Here is a 10,000-nt window from a genome sequence, read left to right as displayed (position 1 = left end):
TAGGGGAATTGATGAGATAAATTGGCCATAGTGTATGAGTGTGAATGACTGTGTATGGATGCACTGGTTTCCCAGTGATGGGTTGCAGCTGAAAAGGCATCCTCTGCGAAAAAAATAATGCTAGATAAGTTGGTGGTTCATTCCACTGTAGCGACCCTAGATTCACAAAGGGACTAAGCTGAAAAGAAAACGAATGAATGAATTTCACATGCTTAAGAAGCAATGGATCGAGTCGGAAATTAACAACAATATACAGCATGTACTCCCATGATACGATATTATCACGATACTCTGGTCACGAGGATATTATTATGATTGTAAATATATCGTGATATATAAAAATTTACTATGTAAAACCTTTCGTAAACTTTGTACGCATCTTTCTGTGAAGCACACACACATTTTCACACAGATATCATCAGTCCTGTTGTCTGCCACTATGCTGACTCACAGGCATTTGTAGCTCCGCCCTCTTTTGAAAAAGAGCACAACCTCATTTGAATTTAAAGCGGAAGTCACCAAAACGCCTCAATTGGGATCAAAGCCTAGAAGGATTATTTGCTTTTTATTTGGAGCTGAAACGTCACATACACACTCCAGGGACAACAGAGACTTATCTTACATCTTATATAAAGGAGGCATAATAGCTCCCCTTTAATAAAGTTCATAAAGATAGAAGCATTCACTGCATCAGCATCTTAATACACAGACTGCTCCTCTCAGACCAAACACCAGCGTCAGCCTTCAATTATTACAGCACGAGCCTTAAAAGGTCAGCCAGAAATAAACGCTGGAAGAAAAAAAAAGCGGCTGGAAAAAGTGCTTCTAAAATGAGCCGCGGACGTCAGGTTGTAGGTGGGAATAATGAGGGCCTGTGTGAGGGGCCGATGTGCACTGAGAGTCCTTCATAGGCTGCGTTTGTATAGGGGCCGCAAAAAAACGAGGGGTAGAAAAACAGACGGAGCCGAACAGAAACGTCTTTCATGGCCTCTACAGGTGAGAGAAAATGACAGGCTGGCTTACGAAAGCAGTGACGCAAACGTGTAGATGCTGAACGCCTCCAGTGTTTTCTTAATAACATTAATGCTTCAGGAATTTCAGATAGGCATCGGCTTTTTACCTCAAAACTAAAATATCTTGGTGTTTTATATATAAATTTAGTTATAAAGGATCTTTACTTTCATCCATCCGGTAACCATTCACTTCCATGGTAGGAAAAGCAAATAGTATGGAATGGAAGTCGATGGTTACCGGTTTCAAACGTGTAGATGCCAAATGCCTCCAGTGTTTTCTTAGTAACATTAATGCTTCAGGAATTTCAGATAGGCACCTGCTTTTTACCTCAAAACTAAAATATCTTGGTGTTTTATATATATATATTTAGTTATAAAGGATCTTTACTTTCATCCATCCGGTAACCATCGACTTCCATAGAAGTAAAAGCTAATAGTAAGGAAGTCAATGGTTATTGTTTCAAACGTGTAGATGCCAAATGCCTCCAGTGTTTTCTTAATAACATTAATGCTTCAGGAATTTCAGATTTCAGCACCTGCTTTTTACCTCAAGACCAAAATATCTTGGTGTTTTATATATATATATATATATATATATATATATATATATATATATATATATATATATATATATATATATATATATATAGTTATAAAGGATCTTTACTTTCAGCTATTTTCAAGTGCACAGCTCACACTTGTGTCACTTTAAAGTTCACCCAGAAATAGTGTATTTACTCATTACTTACTCTCCCTCAAAGCTTTATTAGTTTCTTTCCTCTGTTGAACACAAAAGGAGATATTTTAAAGAATGCTGAAAACTACTATGGGATTCATTGATTACAAGTTTTCAGCATTTTAGGTACATCAAAAAGTGTAGTTATGATCACCATCCGACACGCTGCTCCAGCAAAGATCAGTGCTTAAATGTCAGTTGAATATAAGATAGCACAATAAATCATGATTGATTAGAAAATGAGGTGAATAACTGAAAAAAAGGTCAACTGCTTCAGAAAGAAAGAACCACCCCTTTCAATAGGCTGGCTACGGGCATGCTAACACCTTAAACTAGGAGTAATTGTCAAAATACACACATGAAGTGGAGTTAGAAATACTGAAAATAGCTCAGGGCCGAGTCTATCTGAGCCAATCCCAGAAAGACAACATTTCTCTGCTCTGCAAACATGCTAACGCTGAGCTCGATTCCTTCAGAAATTAAACACACACACACGCACACGCACACACACCAGCCGCAGGTCAGAGGACATCCAAATCATCTAAACTTACTCCAATTCAACTTTAATTTGAGCAAAAAGGTTTTATCAAGTTAAAGAGACGTGTTCACCAAGGTTATTATAGTTTTGCATTGGAAAAACTGTGTTATAATGTCAATACTATCTTTAAACTTTCACTACAGTTTAGTTTTAGTTTGTTTCATTAATGGTTTTATGATATTAAATGATATTTAAAAGCTTCAGCAAAACTTTAGCCTGTTCTTCAAACAAAGCTACGGTCATGAATACTTTTAAAGAGTTTTAGAGAATAGTTTTAGTTTGTTTCATTAATGGTCCTGATAGCTTTAGTTTAGTTTAGTTTTTATTTTGTGAGAAAATCTATTTAAATATATTAACACAAAATAATTAATGGTGTTCATTAGCAGATATTTTTTACAGTGCATCATATTTTGTGTTCAACAGAAGTAATAAAGTGAGCTCTCCCATTACCGCTGATCTGTAAATCATCTTTCCTGAAACCTCACAGCTATTTATTAAAGTCTGGATGAATATAAAGAGCCGAGTACCTGTTAAAAAGCGTCCACAAAAGACTGTGAGGGATTTCTAGGCTTCCCAGATCAGCTGACGGATCCTCCTGGACTCTCGCCATGTGGAAAAAACTCAAAACTTCTCCTTAGTTTTTGTCAAAAGTGAACAAATAAAAGCAGCATCTGCGTTCATACGTGTGAGAAACGCAATGCTGTCGAGTAAAAAGAGAGCTGTAGTTTCTGGATAATTCCTCTTTCTCATCTGCTGACACTGATAAGGGCATATAGAGGAGGCCTGAAGACTGGAGATTAACAAGTCATGACCAACACATGAGGTTATTAGTATATTATCATCTAGAGCTTCACGATATATCATTTCAGCATCTATATGCACATCCAATTTAGTCCAGAGTTATTATAGTAAAGGAAAACGAAAACTAAGACTGAAACTATAGGTCCAAAAACAGTTTCGTTAACTTAGACGAAGTGTAAATAAATAAATAGACCTGCTGCTGTTTAGAGACTAACAGTAGATGCACCTTTACAGACAAACTCTCATTCAAGAGCAGGATTACAGCATATAAAATAACACACATGTTCTAATTGGGGCAGCACGGCGGCTCAGTGGTTAGCACTGTGGCCTCACGGCAAGGTCACTGGTTCAAGTCCCGGCAGGGTCAGTTGGCGTTTCTGTGTGGAGTTTGCATGTTCTCCCCATGTTGGCGTGGGTTTCCTCTGGGTGCTCCGGTTTCCCCCACAGTCCAAACACATGTGCTATAATTGATGAACTAAACTGGCTGTAGTGTATAAGTGTGTGAATGAGTTTGTATGTGTGAGTAAAACATATGCTGGAATAGTTGGCGGTTCATTCCGCGGTGGTGACCACTGATAAATAAAGGCACAAAGCCATAAAGATGAATGAATAAAGCAATTTTTCCAATATCATGCGGCTCCACAAGAACTGTAGATGACACTAATGCAGATGTGGAGAATGGATGATACTCTCATACAGTAATAGGGCATGTTTGTATGCTAATGTTCAAATAAAATTAATAATTACAAATAATAAATTCAGTAAGGAACTTCTTTAATTAACAAAGGACTTATATTTCAAATAAAAGCTCATCTTTTGGAACAAATGTCAATGTTAATTTATGAGAAATCTATGTGTTATTTTAGTGCCTGCGCTATATGAACTAGTAAAGAATAGTTGTAACCTGGTGTTCAGTTTGCGGTGTTCCTGTGACATTGTTCTGAAAGCACAAGTGTTGTGCGTTATATAACATGCTGTGGGAATATTTGGGGTTAAAGTCAGCCTTTTGAGAGTTTGTACTTTCACTTCTTCCTGTTCCTGAAGAAACGAGCAGCAGGAATGTGCCGTTATATTGTTCTCCAGACCCAACAGTTACACAAACAGCTTTCCTGTGTTTCTGTGCTTCCTTAATCAGCAGACAAACATTCTGTCGGACATGAAAGCATGGACCAAGAGAACATTACAGTCCAGAGAAGCAGAGTCGGAGCTCAGGTTTACTTGCTGGATGCACACATCTACATCTCACAGCAGTGTTTCAACATTTAGTGAGAGGTTTCTGATTGAAACTCTTCATGTGTGTGGGATGTTGTGGCATTTTAATGATATTATTTTGCTTATTTTAATCATTATATATTATAATTTTGGTTTTAAATTTGCATATTTATTTGTTAACAGTAGATTTGGGCATTAAGGCCTTGACATGAACACTAAACAAAAATAAACGATGCATCAAGAAAACACCAATACTTTTATACAGGGTGTACACCTGATGTTCACATGAAGTTCATACTTCTATTAATTAAAAAAAAACACTCAATGAATGAATGAATGAGAGAATAAGGGAATTAATAAATGAGAAAATGAGTAAATGAAAGAATGAACGAGAATAAATGAATTACTGAATGAGACAATGAATGAATGAATGAGAGAATGAAGGAATGAATGAATAAATGACAATGAATGAACAAGCAAATTAATGAATGAAAGAATGAAAGAATGGACGAGACAAGGAATGAATGAGAGATTGATTGAATGAATTAATGAATGAGGCAATGAATAAATGAATTTATGAGAACCAGGAATGAATGTACAAGACAATAAATGAATGAATGAGACAATGAATGAATGAATGAATGAGAGAATAAGTGAATTAATGAATGAGAAAATGAGTAAATGAAAGAATGAACGAGAATAAATGAATTACTGAATGAGACAATGAATGAATGAATGAACAAGAGAATGAATGAATGAATAAATGACAATGAATGAGCAAGAAAATTAATGAATGAATGAATGAAAGAATGGACGAGACAAGGAATGAATGAGAGAATGATTGAATGAATTAATGAATGAGGCAATGAATGAACAAACAATAGAATGAATAAATGACTGAATGAATGAATGAATGAATGAGAACCAGGAATGAATGTACAAGACAATAAATGAATAAATGAGACAATGAATGAATGAATGAATGAACGAATGAACAACCAAGACAATGAATGACTGAAGAACAAGACAAACAAACAAATGATTAAATTAATGAATAATTAATTGAATGAATGAACGAACAAATGAGAATGGCCGAAACAATATACGAATGAATGAATGAATGAATAAGACAATGAAGAAATGAACGACCAAGACAATCAATGAATTAATGAATGAACGAACGAGACAATGAACAAACAAGTGAATAAATGAATGAATGATTAAATTAATGAATAAATAATTAATCGAACGAATGAACGAGAGAATGAACAAACATGTAAATAAATGAATGATTGAATGTTCATTCATTCATCCATCCATCCATTAATTCATTCATACATTCACTCATTATTTATTCATTCATTCACTTGTTTGTTCATTGTCTCGTTCGTTCATTCATTAATATAATGATTAAATAATTAATTGAATGAATGAATGATTGAATGGATGAATGAATGAAAGAGAAAGCGCATACTGTAACAGAAAGTGACTCTTATCGGTTTAACATCGGGAACACGGTTTCCCCAAGCAGCAGATCAGTGTCACACATCTCTCAGTCTGTGTGTGTAACCAACACCAACACACAGTAACAAAAGAGAAGGAGAGAAGTAAGGAAGATCTTACTCCGCAGATGCCCTTCCAGCTGCAACCCAGTACTGGAAAACACCCATACACTACAGCCAATTTAGTTCACAATCCCCTATAGTGCATGTGTTTGGACTGTGGACGAAACCGGAGCACCCAGAGGAAACCCACACCAACACGGGGAGAACATGCAAACTACACACAGAAACACCAACTGACCCAGCCGGGACTCGAACCAGCGACCTTCTTGCTTTGAGTTTACAACATCTCATCAGTTTGTAAAGTCTCAGTCTCGATCTGTGTGAGCGTAACCAACACAAAACGTTTTAATAAAACTTAAGATACAGTAGAGATGGTCAAACAAGACATGTAAACACCTTGAGGAGAAAACGACAGCAGCACACACACACACACACACACGCACACACACACACACACACACACACACACACACACACACACACACACACACAGAGAGAGTTTCCCCATGCACAGACAGCCACTGGCAGAACATCAGAGGATCTCCACGGGACGTTATATAACCGTCTGGACGGGTGATGTCCATCAGTACAGTGAAAAAACACACAATAGCGAAGCAGGAGGTGCAGGAGGAAGATCTCATGCTGAGCATTTCTGACATACTTCACTCCAGTGTCAGAGAATCAGCAGCTCACAGTCTGCACTTACCACAAAAGTCTCTTATCACCATACAACTGATCTCGTATCCTCATAAACAATATATCGACATCGTCTGCAATAGTCACATCGCAGGATTAGACAGAGCTATTAAAAAAATACACTGTTTATGTTAATATTTCCCAAATGATGTTGAACAGATTCAGGAATTTTTCACAGTATTTCCTATAATATTTTTTCTTCTGGAGAAAGTCTTATTTGTTTTATTTCAGCTAGAATAAAAGCAGATTTTAATTGTTTTAAACCCATTTTAAGGTCAATATTATTAGCCCCCTTAAGCAATATTAGTTTTGGATTGTCTCCAGAACAAACCACTGTTATACAATGACTTGCCTAATTACCCTAACTTTACCCTAATTACCCTAGTTAAGCCTTTAAATGTCACTTTAAGCTGAATACTAGTGTCTTGAAGAACATCTAATATTATGTGCTGTCATCATGGCATTAGTTTATAAGAAATGAGTTATTAAAACTATTATGTTTAGAAATGTGTTAAAAAAATCTCCTCTCTGTTAAACAAAAAATATATATGAGGGCTAATAATTCTGACTTCAACTGTATATATATTAAATTTTACATTGCACAGTCCTCTAATCTACACTGTATCAGATATTATATAAGAGCTGGACTGTACCTGATCAGAGAGTAAGATCCAAACCGTCTAAACTTCATTTCTCTAGAAGTGTCTAACTCTGTCCATCAGATGTTATTTACATGCATTGCTATTAAAGTTATGGAGGATTCAATAAGACAAGATTACACTGTAATAAATAAAATACGACCAAAGCAGTGGTTTGCTTTACATCCTGCAGCCGAATGTAGAATCACAACAACACGGCGGACGAAAACAACCCAATTAGCGTAATTAATCTGACTGTTTACACCTCTGAAGAGAAGTGCAGTCGACTGTGTTAAATGTGCACCATACTGTAAATCTTAAAGAGACAGTTCATGCTTTTCTCATTCAAAATAAAAGAAGACATTTTGAAGAATGTTGGAAATTGCTAGCCATTGACTTTTATAGTATTTTAGCTTGACTGTTTTTACAATGGAAGTCAATGGTTACCAATATTCTTCAAAATTCATAGAAAACCCTTTACAATAAGCACATGAGGGAGAGTAAATGTCAGATTTCTTGGGTAATTATTAAAATCTACATAATATAAATATATAATATGAACAAATACCTCTTAAGAGGAGACACTTACACTGGGGTAAAACAGATTGAACATGTCATGCTTTTTCCTCTGGGAATAACATGTCTAAAGGAGCCGTTGACATGGAATTGAACCTGATTTTGGTGAAAACCCAAACAATACTAACATAAAAATAAGACAGAACAAAAGAAGTCTGAAAAATGAGCTGTGTGTCATAATGAAATGACCAAAGGAGAAAGTTTAATACATTATATAAAGGCGTTTTTGGTGAGAGCAGCTTAAAACATGCCTCTCATATGGAGACTGAAGTCACATGCATTGCTCAGGTACACTGAAAAAAATGATTCAAAGATGATTCCTTGAATTTACTCAATTTTTTTACGTTAAGCGGTTGTAAACAATTTATTTGGACTGAACAGACAAATTAAGTTGAACGTTGTTAAATTTAATTTGTTTGTTTAAATTCAACACAAATAAATTGTTTGCAACACTTTTTTCAGTGGCCTGGGCGGTATATCGAGTTCTGGGAATATATCGATATGATTCTCCAACACGATGCGGGATTATCTAATATCTTTCATATATATGTTGTTTGAGGCCACACATGCGCATTCTGCATGAAACAGGCCAGTCCAGCACGCGAGCTCCACTTGCAGGAACATCCAGCGCCGGTGTTATATCGTATATCGTAATCTGACTCCCCCTGGTGTGCACGCACGTCACACAGCGCCTGCAGCTGTCACATCGGTTTATCAGAAACCATTTATCCACCATTTCCTCCGCAATTTACAGTAAATACAAACACAGAAGGCTTGTCAAATTGACAAGCAGCACCTGAATGTGCGCAAAAGAACTAAAAACGCCAAAATGGGAGGAATGTATAGCGCATTCGAAAGTGAAACCAGCTCATATTCACAGATTATAAGTTCAGTATTTATTACACGACGCTCTCTTCTTTACATTTAAGCTACAACACATTCAGTTCTACATATTGACTTTAATTCCGATAATATTCGAATCGTTTTATTTATTTACTTATTTATGTATTCTGTTTAATTGATTGGTTGATTTTAGCCCCTGAACTGGAGGACGTGATTTGACTTGTGTGTGTGTGCCCAGTCTGATCTCACAAGGAAACGTAAGTATTTTACGTTTTGTCAGTTTAGTGGTTAATTTGTTCGAATTCCTACAAGTTCATTTGTATGAAATTGTACGATTTTAAAAAGGAGGCGTGGCACCTAACCCCACCCCTAAACCCAACCGTCATTGGGGGATGAGCAAATCGTACTAAATTGTACGAATTAGATCATACGAATTAGCCACTAAATCAAAAAGTTACGAATTGCCGTGAGATTGTGTTGGTGTGCCTAGTGTACAAACAGTACATTTGTCTATTAAACATTTCTGTTTCTATTTTAAGATCTCGCTACTCTTTCAACCAATAACAATATAAGAATGATAATTATAATGATGATAATAACAGGGAGGGAATTATATTTTGCTCAAAAACGGTTTAATAAAGCTTTAATAAAAGCCTTTAACTCTCAAGTAACCATTTATGGGTAAATACCGGATATTTATATATCGTATACCGTAATTCCTCCTAAAAATAGAGAGATATGATGTTTGCCCATGTTGCCCAGCCCTATGCTCAGGTGTGAGTTTCCCACAGACTTCAACAGAGAGTCAAAATCTTGATGCCTCTGTGAGTCTCATCTATCAAATCTGAGCTTTATTGTGTATTTTCTATTGGATTCGGATCAGGTGATTGGCTGGGCCATTCTACAGCTTGATTTTCTTTCTCTGAAAGCATCTGAGAGTCTCCTTGGCTGTGTTTTGGATCATTGTCTTGCTGAAATGTCCACCCTGGGTTCATCTTCATCCTCCTGCTGATGTAGATGTTGAACTGAAGCAGCTGATGTTCATTTACACTGAATACAGGTGGAGGGTTGCTACTGAGAGATTTCAGCTGCTGTCTGGGCCTTCACTGCCCAACTACACCTCCCTTTCTTCATGTGTTTAATACTTTTTTCCCTGCATCATTTCATTTTATTATGCATAATATGCGTATATTTGCATATGTGGATTTCTTTGGTTGTTACCAACATCTGGTGAATATTTCAAGTCAACAGCAGCTATAGAAATATGATTTCTGAGAATAATGGTGACGTGTTCAATACTTATTGTCCCCGCTGTATTATATTGAACTCATCACTACTCTTGAGAGCTGCTTTTACTCTACTTGCACTGCCTTTTTTGCCAT

At 36.3% G+C, this 10,000-nt stretch overlaps 1 protein-coding gene across 3 annotated transcripts in view; it reads right to left on the bottom strand.

Moving 5' to 3' along the window:
- The window catches only part of mob2b (MOB kinase activator 2b), a 62,596-nt gene that overhangs the window by 25,859 nt on the left and 26,737 nt on the right, over positions 1–10,000 (bottom strand). The gene's annotated exons all lie outside the window — the stretch shown is intronic.

This window comes from Danio aesculapii, chromosome 18 (assembly GCF_903798145.1).
Source record: "Danio aesculapii chromosome 18, fDanAes4.1, whole genome shotgun sequence".
NCBI classification, from domain to species: Eukaryota; Metazoa; Chordata; class Actinopteri; order Cypriniformes; family Danionidae; genus Danio; species Danio aesculapii.
Note: the sequence above shows the minus strand (reverse complement) of the source record. Positions and strands in the feature narration are given on the sequence as shown.